Source organism: Ranitomeya variabilis, chromosome 2 (genome assembly GCF_051348905.1).
Source record: "Ranitomeya variabilis isolate aRanVar5 chromosome 2, aRanVar5.hap1, whole genome shotgun sequence".
Classification (NCBI taxonomy): domain Eukaryota; kingdom Metazoa; phylum Chordata; class Amphibia; order Anura; family Dendrobatidae; genus Ranitomeya; species Ranitomeya variabilis.
In genome coordinates, this window is record NC_135233.1 from 79,066,268 (window position 1) to 79,086,640 (window position 20,373).

General features: G+C 43.7%; 1 protein-coding gene and 1 long non-coding RNA gene across 2 annotated transcripts in view; one reads left to right on the forward strand and one right to left on the reverse strand.

Annotated features, from left to right (window-relative positions):
- The window catches only part of LOC143804462 (uncharacterized), a 523,411-nt gene that overhangs the window by 80,737 nt on the left and 422,301 nt on the right, over positions 1-20,373 (reverse strand). The window lies entirely within an intron of this gene.
- Positions 10,393-20,129, forward strand: LOC143809110 (uncharacterized). The gene is made up of 4 exons (XR_013222073.1): positions 10,393-10,774; positions 14,029-14,169; positions 15,994-16,127; positions 19,911-20,129. It is a non-coding gene; the product is annotated as an uncharacterized LOC143809110 (long non-coding RNA).

The window sequence follows — 20,373 nt, forward strand, 5'->3', positions numbered from 1 at the left end:
TGTGGAGCCTTCTGACTGTCCTGGGGTGGATTCTGTGGTGGATAGGTTGCAGCGGATCTGGAATCATGTGGTGGACAACTTGAAGTTGTCACAGGAGAGGGCTCAGCGCTTTGCCAACCGCCGCCGCGGTGTGGGTCCCCGACTACGCGTTGGGGATTTGGTATGGCTTTCTTCCCGCTTTGTTCCTATGAAGGTCTCCTCTCCCAAATTTAAACCTCGTTTTATTGGGCCTTACAAGATATTGGAAATCCTTAATCCTGTATCTTTTCGTCTGGATCTTCCTGTGTCGTTTGCTATTCACAATGTATTTCATAGGTCCTTGTTGCGGCGGTACATTGTGCCTGTAGTTCCTTCTGCTGAGCCTCCTGCTCCTGTGTTGGTTGAGGGCGAGTTGGAGTACATGGTGGAGAAGATCTTGGATTCTCGCCTCTCCAGGCGGAGGCTTCAGTACCTGGTCAAGTGGAAGGGCTATGGTCAGGAGGATAATTCCTGGGTGGTCGCCTCTGATGTTCATGCGGCCGATTTAGTTCGTGCCTTTCATGCCGCTCATCCTGATCGCCCTGGTGGTCGTGGTGAGGGTTCGGTGACCCCTCACTAAGGGGGGGGTACTGTTGTGAATTCGCTTTTTGCTCCCTCTAGTGGTTACTAGTTTTTTGACTCTGGTTTTTCTGTCATTCCTGTTATCCGCACCTGGGTCGTTAGTTAGGGGTGTAGCTATATAAGCTCCCTGGACCTTCAGTTCAATGCCTGGCAACGTAGTTATCAGAGCTAGTCTTCTGTGCTCTTGTCTACTGATCCTGGTTCCAGTTATATCAGCTAAGTCTGCCTTTTTGCTTTTTGCTATTTGTTTTGGTTTTGTATTTTTGTCCAGCTTGTTCCAAATCTATATCCTGATCTTTGCTGGAAGCTCTAGGGGGGCTGGTGTTCTCCCCCCGGACCGTTAGACGGTTCGGGGGTTCTTGAATTTCCAGTGTGGATTTTGATAGGGTTTTTGTTGACCATATAAGTTACCTTTCTTTATTCTGCTATCAGTAAGCGGGCCTCTCTGTGCTAAACCTGGTTCATTTCTGTGTTTGTCATTTCCTCTTACCTCACCGTTATTATTTGTGGGGGGCTTCTATCCAGCTTTGGGGTCCCCTTCTCTGGAGGCAAGAAAGGTCTTTGTTTTTCCTCTACTAGGGGTAGTTAGATTCTCCGGCTGGAGCGTGTCATCTAGAATCATCGTAGGAATGATCCCCGGCTACTTCTAGTGTTGGCGTTAGGAGTAGATATATGGTCAACCCAGTTACCACTGCCCTATGAGCTGGTTTTTTGTATTCTGCAGACTTCCACGTTCCTCTGAGACCCTCGCCATTGGGGTCATAACAGCCCTTTCTCCAAAGACTCCTTAACATAACTCCGCATAGCGGTATGTTCAGGCACAGACAGGTTGAAGAGTCGGCCCTTAGGAAACTTACAGCCTGGAATCAAATCAATCGCATAATCACAGTCCCTGTGCGGTGGAAGTGAACTGGACTTGGGCTCATCGAATACATCCTGAAAATCAGACAAAAACTCTGGAATTTCGGAAGAGGAAGAAGAGGAGATGGACATTAAAGGAACATCATTATGAACCCCCTGACAACCCCAACTAGTCACAGACATAGACTTCCAATCCAACACAGGATTATGTACCTGCAACCACGGAAAACCCAGCACGATAGCATCATGTAAATTATGCAACACCAGAAATCGACAATCTTCCTGATGGGCTGGCGCCATGCGCATGGTCACCTGTGTCCAGAACTGGGGCTTATTTTTAGCTAAAGGTGTAGCATCAATGCCCCTTAAAGGAATAAGGTTCTGCAAAGGCTGCAAGGGAAAATCACAACGCCTGGCAAACTCAAAGTCCATTAAGTTCAAAGCGGCGCCTGAATCCACAAACGCCATGACAGAAAATGATGACAATGAACAGATCAAGGACACAGATAACAGAAATTTAGGTTGTACAGTACTGATGGTAAATGAACTAGCGATCCTCTTTGTCCGCTTATGGAAGACTGAAATGACATGAGAAGCGTCGCCACAATAATAACATAACCTATTCTGACGTCTGAATCCTTGTCGTTCTGTTCTAGACAGAATCCTATCACACTGCATTGGCTCAGGACTCTGCTCTGAGGACAACACCACAGCGCGCACAGTTCTACGCTCCCGCAAGCGCCGATCAATCTGAATGGCCAGAGAAATAGAATCACTCAGACCGACAGGCGTGGGAAACCCCACCATAACATCTTTAACGGATTCAGAAAGACCCTTTTTGAAAATTGCCGCCAAAGCATAATCATTCCATTTAGTCAACACAGACCATTTTCTAAATTTCTGACAATACAATTCTGCCGCCTCTTGACCCTGAGACAGGGCCAACAAGGTCTTCTCCGCTTGATCCACAGAATTAGGTTCATCATATAATAGTCCTAAAGCCTGAAAAAAGGAATCTACATTAAGCAAAGCCGGATTCCCAGATTCCAGGGAAAATGCCCAATCCTGTGGATCGCCACGCAGCAGGGAAATAATGATTTTAACCTGCTGAATGGAATCACCAGAGGATCGAGGTCTCAAAGCAAAAAACTATTTACAGTTGTTTTTAAAACTCAAAAATTTGGACCTGTCACCAAAAAACAAATCAGGAGTAGGAATCTTCGGCTCTAAAACAGGAGTCTGAACAATATAATCAGAAATTCCCTGTACCCTAGCAGCAAGCTGGTCTACACGAGAAGCTAATTCCTGAACATCCATGCTAACACAAGACTCCTCAGCCACCCAGAGAAAAAGAGGGAAGAAAAGGCAAAGCAAACTGCAGAAAAAAAATGACTCAACACCTTTCTTCCCTTCTTCTGAGATGCATTTAACTCATTGTTGGCCAGTTGTACTGTTATGATCCGGTGACTTTGGAGCCACATGAAACTTTCTCTGGAGTAGGTGGAAACTGTACTGACCGCAAAACCTGAACTAGCACCGCAACTAGAAGTAGCCGTGGGGTGTGCCTAACAAACCCTAGACACCTCGACACAGCCGGAGGACTAAATACCCCTATAGATAGTAATAGGAATACTACCTTGCCTCAGAGCAGAACCCCAAAGGATAGGCAGCCCCCCACGAATATTGACTGTGAGTAGGAGAGGAAAGACACACGCAGGCAGAAAACAGAATTCAGCAAAAGAGGCCACTCTAGCTAAATTGGGAAAGATAGGACAGAATACTAAGCGGTCAGTATTAAAACCCTTCCAAAAATATCCACAGCAGATAATACAAAAAGTTCCACAATCTAACTAAAGACATGGAATGTATATCTGCAACTCCTGAGAATCCAACAAGACTGAGAAAATACTGACACAATCTAAGTTGGACAAAAAACAATGAATAGCACTGAATTATTAAGCACACAGCATGTGTGCCACAAAACCAGACACTTATCTTTGCTGATTTGGCAGCAAGGCAGAAGGAACCAAACTAGCACCAACACCTCCCAAAACCATGGACAACTGGCAAGGACTAATGAATCCTGCACGCCTAAATACCCCAGTCAGAACTGCAATCAGCAGATACACCTGACCAGGACTGCAACCCAGGGACAACTGCATTACCACCTACAACCACCGGAGGGAGCCCAAAAGCAGAATTCACAACACTTTCCCAGACAATCCGGCTGCGAACCGGAGGATAAAGTTTGAGATATTTTGTAAGTTGCCAAAATAAAGACATTTAAGTTGGAGTAACCGGAGTCACTGCCTCACTACCGCACGGTGAAAGTTGCTGCATTACACCTGCTACCAGTTGCCCTTCCACACAAATATGCACGAGTAGTTGTACAGCAAGTCTGAGTTCTAAGCTTCTGCCTGTAACACACCATGTCAAGGAAAATCTTAGCTGTATTTTTAGAATGATTTCCCCATGTGATGTAAACCTGATACTAGTCACAACATGGTTCTTTCTACTGTCTTTCCAGCAGATGGTTGATTATGAAACTTGCTTTCAAACATTGCATCAAGATCTTTTATAGAGATGATACCGGGGGGTTCAATAAACAAAGCTCTTACTAAAATGTTGCCGCATAAAATTATCACATTAAAATGTGTTTATTTAGAACAATCCTCATCACATGAAACCCTTGAGCTTTGTTTTGTTTCTCATCTGAAGAGGCACATCTCTTGAATAATATCTTATCAGGAGCAGGTTTGCTTCCAATGACTATTGCAAAACTGGTCTCTGTGGTGGTGACTTCCATTGACTTGCATTTCACTGATGACTTCTCTCTGGCTCTCTCTCTCTCTAGTTCAAGAAACTACATATCTGTGCAGTGATTCACTGTAACATCTAGTGTCTATGACACAGTAAGATACATGGCATCACAAAACCCATTCATACAAAAAGACACCAAACAATTTTAATGTGGATAAAAAATGGCCGTGTAGTTTATTAGGGTTACATAAGTTAAATAAATACCAATAAATATACTCATCTCTTAAAACCAAAGTTCCATACTTCTCCATAAAACCAATCCACCCATACATGGGTGATTTTCCCACAATAAAACTACACGACAAATAAATACAAGCATTTAATAAAAGGGAAGGGGGGTGGGCTTCTTCTTTTCTTCTTTCTCCAACTGAATGACGAAAACCCCAAAAAACAGGGTTTATATAGACAAAAATCAGGCGCCCAAGATTCAAATAGCCAATAAAAAACGGCCAAAAAAGGGCGCCAATCAACCAGCCAAAACTGGATAAAACCAGAATCCCACATCCACAGCTGACCGGCCTGACCTTTAGATGACCTCTCATTACAGAAGCCATATAATACAAATAGGGTTTATGAGGCCATGAGACCCCCGCTGTATTTCTTTTCTGTGCTTACGCGGGGGGGCTAACATGGCATCACAAAACCCATTCATACAAAAAGACACCAAACAATTTTAATGTGGATAAAAAATGGCCGTGTAGTTTATTAGGGTTACATAAGTTAAATAAATACCAATAAATATACTCATCTCTTAAAACCAAAGTTCCATACTTCTCCATAAAACCAATCCACCCATACATGGGTGATTTTCCCACCAGGCCAGGTCTCAAAGAGACCTAGCCCCCCCACCACCACACAGCCATCTTTCAATAATCGACTGTAGGTCAAGGTTGAAAATGTCCAATCCAATACCTGATAGATGAATTAGATCTCGTCTATAAAGACCAGGTAAGAACCCTTCGAGGTCGGAATGCCTGAAAGAAAAACCTGAAACCAAAGGAAAAAATTTCTCCATCGCTTTGTTCACTCTTTTGCGTATTTTCTCCAAAAAAGAAAAACGGTTATTATGCCACAATAGTCTGGGAACGATCTCGGAAAAAACAAAAGATGAATGAGGTAAAATAGACCGAAAACCAATCATATCAGATCTCATAGTAGCTAACAAATCCATGGTCCTGATTTTTCCGAGATCATTCCCAGAAACATGAAAAATAATTAGATCGGGAGAAGGGTATTCTTCTAGCCATTTTTTAACTTGAATAACCAGGGAAAACCAACTCAGACCTCGAACAGCAAGCCACCAAACCTGAATAACTGACATATTAAAAGATAAGTTCTCTGTGTAAACTCGCTGACTAGCCCTCTTCTGGGCCCAGAAGACAAAAGAGTGTCCGACTATCCAGATAACTAACGGACCTAAAAGAAAATTGATAATTAATAATCATAAAGATCATGTCTGATATACAGTTTGAATCTTTTAGAGTTCCATCTCCCCAATTCTTTTATTCCGGCCTCAGAAAGCCCGGCCCTAGAGGCCTCAGTAGCTGCTCCTATCCTAAAAGAATGGGAAGTAATGTTCAAGTGTTTTAAATTCAAAAAAGACAAACATTTCTTCAAAATAAAATAAAATTGGAATACAGTGACCGGTGATAAATCCCTATGAATAAACAGTGGGCCTTGGTTTAAAGGTCTAGTTTGAAACCAAATAGACATCTTACTCACAGGGCAAATGGATGAATCGGAGATAGCATTAATTCTCAACTTTGAACCTCTTCCTAACTGATCTGTCTTTGATTTCCTAATAAAAAGGATTAAAAAGGCTTCATGAATTTGAATATCTGCTAACAAGAGTCCCGAAGGTTTGGATTTTTTGGCGGAGACTACTTCGCCAATCCTCAGTGCCCCAAAAAATGATAAAGAAAAAATGGCGCTAAATAAAAGCGCCTCCTCAGAATTCAAACAGACATGGAAGAGACTAGAGCATAAATCTCTGAGCAGTGATAGAGATATAGGTCTTCTAGTATCGGGCATAAAGTTAGATTTTTTAAGGCCCTTCAAAAACTGTTTCACCGGAAAAAAATTCGTTAAAGGAATGCTACCTGAAAGTTTCAGAAAAAAGGAAACTCCCGCAAGGCTTTTCGCTATCGCGGAGTACGACAGACCCCTCTGGGCCATTTCAGAAGCAAATTTGAGCGCTGCCGTAGGGTTTGAAACTAAAGGGTCAAAATAGTTTAACTCACAAAAATTACTCCAATTACGCCATGCGGCTGAGTAATCAGCCCATGATCTTTCGGACAGAGAATTTTTAATAAAATGCGGTATTAAAGGGTGATCACTTCCCAGATTGAAGGGGATAAGAGGGTTGCTTCTGAATCCGCATACGGAACCTGTAGAAAAAAATTCGACCACTGACGATTAAGCAAAGAGTCCGTTAAAGCTATAAGTTTACTCTGTCCAAGCTTAGCCTTCAACCAAATATTATTTTTAAGGCATAGAAAAACTAATTGTCTCAAAATTTTGGCTACTAGAGTGTTTTTTGAAGATAAAGTATTAATGGCAAAAACCACCGCCTGGTTGGAGGAAAGCAATAAAATCCTGGAATTCTGCATTAGAGACCCCCATGTATAAATTCCGGAAAAAATAGAAAAAATTTCTAGGATTGTAAAATTAGAAACAAACCGTTCAGACACCCAAATCTCTGGCCAACAAAAACAAGTCCAATGGGAGGCAAAAATGATGCAACCACCAAGATGCTTGTCAACAGAAAAAAGAAACGGGAAAGAGTCCACAGCTACAAACGATGACTGCCACAAGGATCGACCGTTATGCTCTGATAAAAAGGAAAGCCATATTCTGGCATCTTCCTTCAGAGCAGAACGAATCCTAATATGAGAATGGGGTGAAGACACACCCTTGGTGGCATCATATAAACTCCTACAAAACGCCCGACCAATAGGAATCACCCGAACTGCAAAATTCAACAATCCTAATAAGGATTGAATTTCTTTAAGAGTAACCTTCTCTTTTGACAAAAAATTAGTTAAAGCAGTGCAAAGTTTCAAAATTTTATCCGCCGGAAGTCGAGATTCCATTTTTTTAGAATCCAGGGTAATTCCCAAAAACTCAATGGATCGAGAAGGACCAACTGTCTTTTCGTGGGCGATAGGGATGCCGAAGTATTCACACATATGAATAAATTTAGTAAGGGCGTCCTCACAAATAGAGGAGCCAAAGGGACCAACGAATAAAAAGTCGTCCAAATAATGGAGGATACCCGCTTCTTTACAAGTCGTTTGCACGACCCAATGAAGAAAGGAGGAAAAACTCTCAAAATAAAAACAGGACAAAGAAAAACCCATGGGTAAACACTTATCATAAAAGAAACAATCATCAAAATAAAAACCTAGAGAATTAAAACCAGAGGGATGGACGGGGAGAAGCCTGAACGCTGATTTAATGTCTGATTTAGCCATTAAAGCATTGCATCCAAAATTACGGAGGATCTCCAATGCAGAATCAAATGAAGAATAAGATACTGAAATTAAAGACTTATCCACCTCGTCGTTCAAAGATGAACCCAAAGGGTAAGATAAGTGGTGGATTAGTCTAAATGAACCCTCCTCTTTTTTTGGAACTATACCCAAAGGGGATGTACGAAAATTAGAAAACGGAGGTGTGTTAAAAGGGCCTGCGACCCTGCCCAATTGAATTTCACTCAAAATTTTGTCCCTAGCTACTCCCGGGTTGGCCTTTAAAGAAGGTAAATTGGAAACAATCAGACAGCCCTCCCCTTTAAACTGAGGTACAAAAAATCCTTCAGAAAAACCAAAAAACAACAGCTTACTGGTCTCCTGATCTGGAAACCTGCTTAACCAAGGGGACATGTTTGCTAGTATCACTGGTGTCTGTGCTTTTTGTAGTGTGTTCCCTGGCAGAGGGCTGCTGAGCTGCTTGTTTCTTGAAACATTTGGCCACTGGGTGTGAGTTGCCACAGAACGAACATTCGTGGCGGAATCTGCAATTAGTATTCCATTTGCAAAAGGAATCATTGAAGGCGAAACAAACGCCACGCTTCACAGTGTTAGAGGAAGTCTGCCTAGAAGTAATGTGCCTTTGTGGAAGCATTAAATTGATCCACAAACCAATATCCTTCACTCCCCAATGGAGCTCAGGATGGACTGATAGTTTATGTCTGAAAGCCTCATCGTAACTCAGCCAGGCGAACCCGCCGAAGTTACGATAAGCTTCCAGTATAATATCTAAGTGCTGAAATAATTTACTGCAGAGATGGGGAGATTTTTCCCCCAAGACTGCAGCAAAAATGGCAAATGCTTGAACCCAATTGTTAAATGATTTAACATTTGTGCGTTTAAATTCATCAGACTCAATTTTATCATCTTTTTTATCTGCTCTGACATGCTGATCTTTTTTAGGTAATAAAGAAAAAATATCTACATACTGATTATTCCAAATGAGCTCTTTAACAGCAGAGCTCAAGTGGAATCCCAAAGGCGATAACTCGCACGTCAGAGCTTCTTTAAATGTGTTAATAGGAATAGTGTTAGCGGTTACTGCACTAGAAACCACAGCGCTAGGCAAATCTGCTAAGCGTGCAGTAGAAGGAATAATTTCTTTAAAAGTATCCGCTAACACTTTCCTTATTAAGTTAGAAAGGTGAGAATGAGGGACAGACGTAGATATATTAAAAGTCTCACCCCTCGATGGCTGGTGTCCGGTCCTGGGATCTCGGGAGCAGCTGGAGCTCAAGCCCTCCAAGTTAGGCAAGCTCACATTGGAAGCTGCTGCGACCGGTGATTCCTCTTCATCCGATTGGGACGACACCAGATCTTCTTGAATGCTGGTATGACCAGCGGCTGTTGAAGCTGTCACCGCTGCAGGAGCCGCTGGCACCGCAGCGCTTTTACGGCCGCGGTGGTGTGCGGGCTTCCCGGCCGGAACAGCTGACGAGGATGGCGCTCTATCTTCAAGCAGGTTGCGGAAGTCTCGCGCTGGGCTGCGAGACTTCCGAGGAGGGCGGCGCCGAGACTTTCCCCTCACTTCCTGTCTGGAGCGGCTAGAGGCATGCGGCGACGCTGAGGGAGAATAAGGAACCCTCTGTCTTCTGAGCCGCCCGGAAGCTGGGGATGCTGGCGATACCGAGGAAGCTTGACCCGGCGGCTGGAGAAGAGCTTGACACGGCGGCTGGAGAGGAGCTTGACCCGGCGGCTGGATGAGCGCTTGACCCGGCGGCTGGAGGGATGATTCTGCAGGAGGAGGGACGGACTCAGCTGCCGCCGACAAAGGTTCTATAGCCAGGCAGCGCTGAAGCCAGTCCACTCCACCTTCGGCTCCGGCTCTTGTCAGGATCTGCTGAAGGAGGCTTTCCATCTTCAAGGTAGTTCTTCTTCTTTTCTTCTTTCTCCAACTGAATGACGAAAACCCCCAAAAACAGGGTTTATATAGACAAAAATCAGGCACCCAAGATTCAAATAGCCAATAAAAAATGGCCAAAAAAGGGCGCCAATCAACCAGCCAAAACTGGATAAAACCAGAATCCCACATCCACAGCTGACCGGCCTGACCTTTAGATGACCTCTCATTACAGAAGCCATATAATACAAATAGGGTTTATGAGGCCATGAGACCCCCGCTGTATTTCTTTTCTGTGCTTACGCGGGGGGGCTAACAGGAACCAAATTTAGATGTTCCTTAAAAGGATCCCAAGATGGAGTTGCCTCTTAGAGGTGTACTTACAAAGGTCTTCCCAAAATTGAAAATTATAGGTTAGACATGTCTGATCACGAAAACTGTAGTCCTGCGTCTCCCCTGTGAGTGGAGCATCGGTAGAGTGTCGGCACTTCCATTCAGGTCACTGGGACATCATTTAAAGTCTATGGGACTGAAGAAGGTATGTCTGTCAGTGCCATAGACTGAGGGAAGAAGTAGTAGGCAAAAGCAAACCCTTTCCAAATAAATAAGGACATAGGAACCCCGTTCTCGTGATTGTTGATTTTGTCCTTTTACACCCCTGCTAATCCCAGGATTATATAATTGCATTGAAAGATGGCTTGAATACTGTAAAATGTCTTTATTTTCATTTTGTTACAGGTCAGAAGTGGTGGCAGGAGTGGAAGACGTCACAAGAATTACAAGGGCAGAGACAGGTGCCTCAGGCTCATTCTGGAAAAGAAGCTTCTGTAACCATTTCCACAGAAACTTCTAAAAAAGGAGTCACTCCGGTGCCCAAATTAACAAGCACTTCATCCAGATCTTGTCCTCCTGGGAAGAAAGGAAGTACGACGACATCTGGAGCGAGCAGCCACCCAACGGCTACACCTGGAGGAAGCAACACCAGACTTGGCAAATCTGGAGGGAGCAACAGTAAAATGGCTAAACCAGGATCCACCAGCACCAATTTCGATACAACTGGAGTGAGTCCGAGCAAAACTCCTACAGGAACCAATACAAAACCAGTGTCCACCATGGCTGCCAGGTACATGTGTGCTAGTGCTACTGACAAATTCGTTCAGCCATAATATGAAAGTGAATGTACTCTGTGGCAATGTTTTACACATTTTTTTTTATTATTCCCGACCAATTTCCCAACATATATACACAGTGGTGTACATTGCCATATACTCTATTTTGATAATCACGTTAAAATAGATCAATTTAATCCATTGCGAATAAAGAAGCCCTCTTCCTTTCAAAGTTTTTATCCTCTTAATATATTGCAGACATCATATTAGATGGCGCTGTGTACTTACCATTGCTCATTTTGCCTTTCTACCCAGTTCATTCTTCTCTTTTCTGTGCTCAATGTAGAAACAGGAAGTCTTTTTTTCCCTGCACCAGTCATCCCCCTCTTCAACTCCTGACCCAGCTGCTCCCTCCTCCCTAGGTCAGAGACTTTTGCAGTGACTGATGACTGATGCAGGGAAAATTGACCTCTTGTTTCTACATAGAGCTTAGAAGTATTGAAGTAGTCCGTTTTTAATCACATGAGGTCATAGACCTAATGGAAAAGAGAAGAATTAGCTGGGCAGAAAGACAAAAGGAGCAATTGTAAGTACACAGTGCCATATAATATAACGACTGGAATATATTAAGAGTTGCGTGTTCAACAGTATATAATACAAGAAATATCAGCTATTATTGCTTCAAATAATGTGATGCTCAGAAGCAGGCAGGAAATGCTGAGTCTAAGGGCTCATACTCTTTTGCGTGAAATACGGCCAAGTCTCGCATGGTAACACCCGGCTCTGCCGCCGGCACTTGGGAGCGGAGCGTGCAGCTCCATGTATTGCTATGCGGCCGCACGCTCCGCTCTGGAGTGCCGGCGGCAGAGCCGGGTTTTAACCTGCGAAACTCGGCCGTACTTCACGCCAGTGAGTATGAGCCCTAAGAGCACAAGTTGTGATCGAAACGCGTTCAGTCTCCTATTGCCACCCTTCCTCTGGTTCATTCCAGCTGAATATGCCATAGCAGTTATTTTGTTTTTTTTTAATGAACACATAAAAAATTTTGATTTTATTGGATGAAGCTGGATCTCTTCTTCTACAAGTGGTCAGGTATTTCTACAAGGTCATATCTCTCCTCCGTGCTGCGATCAGGGATACGACACGCTCTTATTCAGACTAGACATTTTAAGTGGAAGTTCATTTTAAGGAATAAATCCATTTCCATGAATATAAAATAACTAGATGGTCGCATCGGGTATTCTAGAATATGTATGTAGTTTATTTATGAAGCTTTCAGAATAATGCAATTTATACACAGGATTCGGCCTGCTGGGCGTGACCAATTAGCGAAGCGTGGTTCAAATTCCACGCCAATTCACGTCCAGACTGCGCCTGTCGCTAATTGGTCACGCCCGGCCACGAAAAATCAGTGAAGCCAGGGCCTGCTCCAGGTTTTTGAGGGCCCCGGGCGAAAGAGTCTCAGTGGGCCCCCCTCTTTAACACATAACACGATTCATGATGCACAGATACAGCAGAGAAATATAGCACAGCCAAGTAGCATACAACCCACGTAGTATATAACACAGCCCACGTAGTATATAACACAGCCCACGTAGTATATAACACAGCCCACGTAGTACATAACACAGCCCACGTAGTACATAACACAGCCCACGTAGTACATAACACAGCCCACGTAGTATATAACACAGCCCACGTAGTATATAACACAGCCCACGTAGTATATAACACAGCCCACGTAGTACATAACACAGCCCACGTAGTATATAACACAGCCCACGTAGTACATAACACAGCCCACGTAGTACATAACACAGCCCACGTAGTACATAACACAGCCCACGTAGTATATAACACAGCCCACGTAGTATATAACACAGCCCACGTAGTATATAGCACAGCCCACGTAGTATATTGCCCAGCCACATAGTATATAGCACAGCCCCCGTAGTATATTGCCCAGCCACGTAATATATTGCACAGCCACGTAATATATTGCACAGCCATGTAGTATATAGCACAGCCATGTAGTATATAGCACAGAGACGTAGTATATAACACAGCCCATGCAGTTCGTAACACAGGTCACGTAGTATAGAGCACAGCGATGTAGTATATTGCCCAGCCACATAATATATACCACAGCCACGTAGTATATAGCACAGAGACGTAGTATATAACACAGCCCACGCAGTATATAACACAGCCCATGCAGTATATAACACAGCCCACGCAATATATTGCCCAGCCACGTAATATATTGCACAGCCACGTAATATATTGCACAGCTACGTAGTATATAACACAGGCCACGCAGTATATAACACAGCCCATGCAGTATATTTTGCACAGCCACATAGTATATAACACAGCCCATGCAGTATATAACACAGGCCACGTAGTATAGAGCACAGCGATGTAGTATATTGCCCAGCCACGTAATATATACCACAGCCACGTAGTATATAGCACAGAGACGTAGTATATAACACAGCCCATGCAGTATTTAGCAATGTGAGCACCATATCCCTGTTAAAATAAAAGAATTAAGATAAAAAATAGTTATATACTCACCTTCCAGCGGCCCCCGGATCCAACCCAAGCGTTTACTGATGCTCCTCGCAACACTCTGGTCCCAAGAATGCATTCTTCAATGCGTCGCGAGGAGTGGGAAAGGTGCCGGAAGGTGAGTATGTAATGATTTTTTATTTTGTTTATTATTTTTAACATTAGATCTTTTTACTATTGATGCTGCATAGGCAGCATCAATAGTAAAAAGTTGGTCACACAAGGTTAATAGCAGCATTAACGGACTGCGTTACACCACGGCATAATGCGGTGTATCGCAGCTATTAACCCAGTGTGAGTGCTGACTGGAGGGGAGTATGGAGTGGGCACTGACAGAGAGTAGGAAGGGGTGAATTCGTGGCCGGACTGCGCCCGTCGCTGATTGGTCAGACAGACAGACAGACAGACAAACAGACGGAAGTACCCCTTAGACGATTATATATGTATACATATATATATATATATATATATATATATATATATATATAGTATATATAGATGCCTACATCTACATGTGCCTAGCATTCTATTTCTGTTGTCTAATATCATTGAATATAGTGGTAATAATGTGGAGATGCCGCTGTAGGTCAGTGATGTTGGTTCGGACAATCATTTTATGTGAATTTTAATTTGTTATAACAATTGTCATTTCCTGATATTTTGTCGAGTCTCATGCAGTTACATTCAATCCCACTAGCTGGAGCTGTATTGTCTAAAAGTAACCCAGTACCCAGATCCAGACCCCCGGCAGTGAGCGGATCAGTAAGACCTGCGGACCTGACAGCGCACACGCATGAAAGCACAGCTACTGTAGAGGACAAGCCAGTGCTCACTGAAGGCAAGTCATTATATATATGAGCTGAAAGATGCACATGACCAGTTTCATGAATAAAAGAACCCCAATGCGATTTTTCAATGATTCGGCATACGGGTAAGTTTGGAAGTGGTCCTACCATGAGGGTCCTTATACCTAACTAGAGAGCAGTACAGGTGTGCACACAATAAACTGTTATTTCACTATAAACCTGGGACTATCATGTTTTTTTTCCATAAATGAATAGCACACATGAAAATAATAATCTTTGTAATGTATCTTATCAGAGAAATCTGCTTCATTTATTCTGAAAATGGTCATATCAGAGGTAAAACCTGTCTTCAGTGACAACAGACTTTCCCATTGCTGAGATAGCAGATGACAGTTGGTGCTCAGAACATTCTATGGAGACTGTAACTGTTGTTTGAGGAGAACTTGCAGCAGAATGTCTGTGTCCGCCTCCATATCCTCCTCCTCTTCTCCCCATAGAACTTTATGAGCACCAACTATCATCTATCTCCGCAGTGTGACGTCATCTTCACTGAATGCAGATCTTACCTAAGAATTGAGAAGGTAAGAACAATCCAGGAGGTGTAAGAAGCAGATTTATCTGATAAAGATATATTACAAAGTTTATTATTGAATTATGAAGTAAAATTTAAAATGACAGGTACTCTTTAAAGGGAATCTGTCAGCAGGCGTTAAAACACTAAGTTCAGGGATGTATCACTTATCAGGCTGTGTGCTGTTATTTACTCACAATGAAGGTGTTATCACCAGGTGATTATCACTGCCTGGTCTAGGTCTCGGGTGCCTGCTAGCCCAACCACGCCCCCCTCCTCTGATAAGCAGCTCTCTGTCTATAGACAGTGTACACAGAAAGTGGAGCTGTGGACGGATGAAGCTTTCCGAGCTCTGCTACATCTAAAAACTCTGATTGTGTCACAACAACTGGTGCACCCAGTAAACTAAGTGATATATCACTGGAATTAGTGACTCTCTTCCTACATCACATGAAGTAGAAAAAACCTGGTGACAGATTGCCTTTAAAGGGGTTGTCTGGCCTAAGGCTATAAGTCTGCTGTCAATCTTTGTGACTGCAGACTTGTGAGTCCACATATCGAATGCACTGCACGCGGTGAGGATTCCCTCGTGCCAGGAGCGGGTGATCATGTGACCATAATTATGCGATATACATACTTCCGGCCACATTCCGACTAGACTTGTCCAGCCTAGCTCAATACACTTGCATGGAGTGAGGCCGGATACAGTCTAGTGGGTATGTGACTTCATATATGAAAATCACCTACTTGCGGTCACGTGCAATGCGAGGATTCACATAGACTGCAGACTTGTGGCCTAAGGATGGACAGCCCTTTTAAGCTTCATCTACCAATACAAACATAAAGCACACTTAATAACATCCACTTCGGGGCATGGTTTTGTTAAACCCTTTCCCTATGAGTCCTGATTTGAAGAACGGCCGCAACAATATCAGACTGTTGTCAGGTATGTTACCTGGCAAGCACTGAATTCAGACAGTCATGAAAATGAGATGGGGTCTCCAGAGTCCCCCCTACTCTCCATATTCTCCTGTTTGCTGTGGCGGTCTTGCTGCTGCTGCTATCCAAACTGCTCCTCCTGCTTTGCAGAACATTAGTGTCAGAGAACGGCTTAGAAAGCAATTCCCTAATATAAGAATAGGAGAGACGCTGGCGAGGCAGTCCATGCTATATGTAAGACTGAGTGGCCGGATACAGGCCTTATTACATATTCCTCCGATGTAGCGGGGAGGATGGATTTATGTAGACGCTTGTAAATAAATGATGACTTTGCTCTCTTTTCCAGCTTCTGGCCCCGCAGCGATTAACAGCAGCTCCTTCCTGCCTCGCCTGGGTTTAGCGCGATCTCTCTCTCGTACCAACGAAACTCTATCAGAGGCGGCAGATTTATATCGAGCAGTCATGAAAATGGCTCCAGAGGTAAAGAACTTATAAACGCCCTTATAGGAACCTTTTAGGAATCTTCAGCACAGTGCAGCCACATATCACAAATTTGCATTGGAAAAGGTGAAATCCGCAGCGTAAACTGATTTACCGCCGGTTTCAAACCTGCGCCATTGGTGAATGTATGCCGTGGGTTTTCTCCTCTACTGGTGGCTCCACGATGATGCTGCTGCTGTAAGGGTGCGTTCACTCCGAGTGGAAACTCGCTAAAAGGTCTCAAAAATTCAGAACTCCTCCAAAACGTGTAGTTTCTGCTCGGTGGTTATGTGCTTTGAGACGCCAGCGCGGACACGGAATATTCGCTTACAAATCCAATTAAGTTAAAAGCCGTCTGCTTTTTCCTAAAGCGGTTCTGCCGGCGGTTTTACCATGGTTTTTGCTGCAGTTCCTCTTAACTGTTCACACTAACAGTAATTTTGACGAGGGGTGCAAAAACTTTTACATGCCGCTGTATGTTCATTCTCTTGAACATTTTTCAATAGGGTTTCGGCAGCGGAAAATACTTGAAAAAGACGTCGTGTGCATATGGCCACTTTCTGCTCCGAGAACTCAGTAATAAAGATTTAGTGTACACATAGCGTAATGCCGGGCAGGAAATCTGCTGAGTATGCATTCTATGGGATCAGACCCTTACTGCGGAGGTTTATAATGGTATCTTGGGTACCTAAACTTTTTTCCCGTATGGAAGCCATAATATTAATGCAAAATATTATTGTTGTGGTTCTTCTAGTCTTTAGACGCCCACGCTGAGTATTTCCAGTATAAGGGTATGTGCACACATTATGGATTTTGCTGCGGATTCGCAGCAGATTGGCCGCTGCAGATTCGCAGCAGTTTTCCCTGAGTTTACAGTACCATGTAAACCTATGGAAAACAAAATCCACAGTGCACATGCTGCAGAAAAAAACACGCGGAAACGTAGGAATGTTTATTCCGCAGCATGTCAATTCTTCGGCTGGTTTCACATTCGCGTTTCCCTGATCTGCGAACTTCCTCCGTGAAGCCCCGCCCTCGGCCGCTAGCTCCGCCTACTTCTGCATGCGGCCCGCATGCGACCTGCGTACCTATCTTTAACATTAGGTACGCAGGTCGTGCGGCTGTATGCGGAGGCTGCCGCATGCGTTGTTTTGACGATGCGGCGACCAGCATAGGACGCAGCCTGTAGCAATTTTTTCCCGCAACGTCAAAACGACGCATGCGGCAGCATCTGCATGCGGCAGCATCTGCATACAGCCGCACGACCTGCGTACCTAATGTTAAAGATAGGTACGCAGGTCGCATGCGGGCCGCATGCAGAAGTAGGCGGAGCTAGCGGCGGAGGTGCGGCCGAGGGCGGGGCTTCACGGAGGAAGTCCGCAGCCTGCCGCAGATCAGGGAAACGCGAATGTGAAACCAGCCTTAGTGCGGATTCCGCAACGGTTTACACCTGCTCCATAATAAGAATCCACAGGTGTAAAACCGCAGGTGGAATCCGCACAAAATCTGCCAAAAAAAAAAGTAAATCCGCGGTAATTCTGCAGGAAATCCGCAGTGCGGTTTACCTGTGGATTTACTAAAGTCAGTCCGGAAAAATCCGCAACACTTTCCGCAACGTGTGCACGTATCCTAAGATGTTTTAGGATGCCGGCGTCTTTTGTCCTTTTTTTCTGACGTCTTTTTGATTGTTTTTTGTATTCATCATTTCCCGTGGTGTTATATATATATATATATATATATATATATATATATATATATATATATATATATATATATATATATATATATATATATATACATATATTTATATATGATCTAGTGAGCAGCTTCCAAGTAGAAGCCTCCTACAGATTGGACTGGTCGCTTTTTTTAGACACTTCATGGCTTTCAAAAAAACATGAAGCAGTTAAGAAGCTAAAATGAAACTAAACATATTCACAACAAGCTGTTTTGACATTGCTGTGCATGAAGTTCATTTTTGTTAACATTTCTTGAGCAAGTTTTTAGGCAGAATCCGTCTTAAACGTTGTATGCACAAGCCCTGATAAAGTTTTGTACAAATATGACTGAACACAGTGGAAATGCTTAATTTAGATGATATTAGTCCACGCCTGCATTACAGCCCCCAAGACAAGTAGATGAGGCCAAATTTTAATTCCGAATACGTTACATGAGCAACTCGTTCAACCCCCTCCCTATAAACATCAGATCAATGGCGGCTGAGCGATCTTTCCTGTGTTCTCCGAGAGTCCGTTGGCGGTGGCTTGTCTGTAAGGCTAGGTTCACATTGCGTTAGGGCAATCCGTTTAGCGCTAGCGGATTGCGCTAACGCAATGTTTATTTAGGGGCCCCGTTAACGTCCCCGCTCTCGCAGATCCCCGATCTGCGAGAGCGGGGAACGGACCTCGGGCGCGCCGCGGACGCTGCAAGCAGCGTCCGAGGCGCGCTACAAAAGAACGGCACATCGCTAGCGCGAGCCGAAAAAAGGCATGCGCTTGCGATGTGCTAGAGGGAAACTTCACATTGCTGTCAATGGGCACGCTAACGGACCCGTTGCACGGCGTTAATTGCGACATTTTGCGACATTTCGCTGTCTGTTAGCGTGCACACATTAACGCAATGTGAACCTAGCCTTAGCCAGTAAAAGGATCGCCAGTCGAAAACCGCTCAGGCCAGATCCTTCTGTTCCCTAAGATCTATATGGGGACAGTCAGCCGGCCCCCCATTCACATCAGATTGTCAGCCATACCTGTCGGTATTGGCGGGGTCAGCAGATATTAGTCTAATGTGTATGGGGCAATTACTTTCATTGTGGCCAATAATTTCTTGAAGTACACAGTGTGGACCACATGTATATGGACATCAGGCCCTCGTGTGAACATTTTCCCAGCCTAAAGCAAGTGACCATATGAATGCTCTACTATATTGTAGTAAAACCTACTAAACTTGTAGCAAGATTCAGCCAAGGGCTTGTTCATACATTATGTTGTTGTGGTGGTTTTTTGAGGAGCGGAATAGAAAACCACAGCATTTCTAAAATCTGGATAAGCAAATACAAAAAAGAAACGAGAAAAGCTGAACGGCACTGCCTGGAAAAATTGAGGTGGTCACTCTGAAACCCAGGTGCTGTATAACGAATAGAATTATCTTCAGCACACACAAAGATCACGGGTGTTCTTCAGAAAAAATGCACAAAGTCATAATTGCATACGAAAAAAGGCAGAGAAGTCACTCACCGATCTTAAAATCTAAATTTTATTCAAACTTCATTAAAATTCCATGGCCGGGAGGGTGAGGAAAAGGAGTTGCTGTGAGCCGGGTCAAACGATGGCCGTTTCACGCTGTGCTTGTGCTTCTGACCCGTAGAAGCTCAAGCACAGCGCGAAACGGCCGTCGTTTGTTCCTGCTCACAGCAACTCCTTTTCCTCACCCTCCTGGCCATGGAATTTTAATGAAGTTTGAATAAAATTGGGATTTTAAGATCGGTGAGTGCCTTCTCTGCCTTTTTTCGTATGCAATTATTTATAAAATCTCACATTACTTTTTTTCCTGATGCAAATTGAACCTTGATGCTGTTTTTGTTTCTTCTTTTTTTTACATTTTTCTGTTAAACGCAGCATGTGAATTCCTTTTAGGTTTTTATACGCTTTTCTTTTCTAAAGAAAAGTATCAAAAACTGCACTAACAACACAATTTAATGCAGACTTGCAGCTGTGGTTTTCATGCATGTGATCATTACCATTTGCTCTTAATATTGTCTATATATGAATTATTTCTTTGTAGGTGCCCGATGCCTACACTGAGCTGGCCGAGCTTCTGGTAAAGACGGACCCTCTCGGAGCAGTAGGCGTCTATTGCCAATACCCTCAAAGACCTTCCCATGAACAATCATTCGATGATGCGTTCATCCCCGGGGAAATTATCCGCTTGCTTATAAAAAGCGAGAAGTACGATGACCCTCGTCTTCCTGTGAACATGATTTTATATGGGAAAATTCTGGGAATTGGTAAGTGACTGATGGAAAGTCTACGATTTAAGATGCGTGCGTTTAGAACATTTGCCATCCCATTACTCAATGTGAGCAGAAGTAACATGATTCTTGTTCTCCCAATATTTTATGATCACCATATGTAGGAGATACATTGATTATGTCTTCCCAGCAGAGACCAGCAAAAAGATTCAGGCTGCCCGATTCAGGATACAATCCGATCCTCCATGGCGGCCAGTTGTCTTTTCTGCGGTCAGC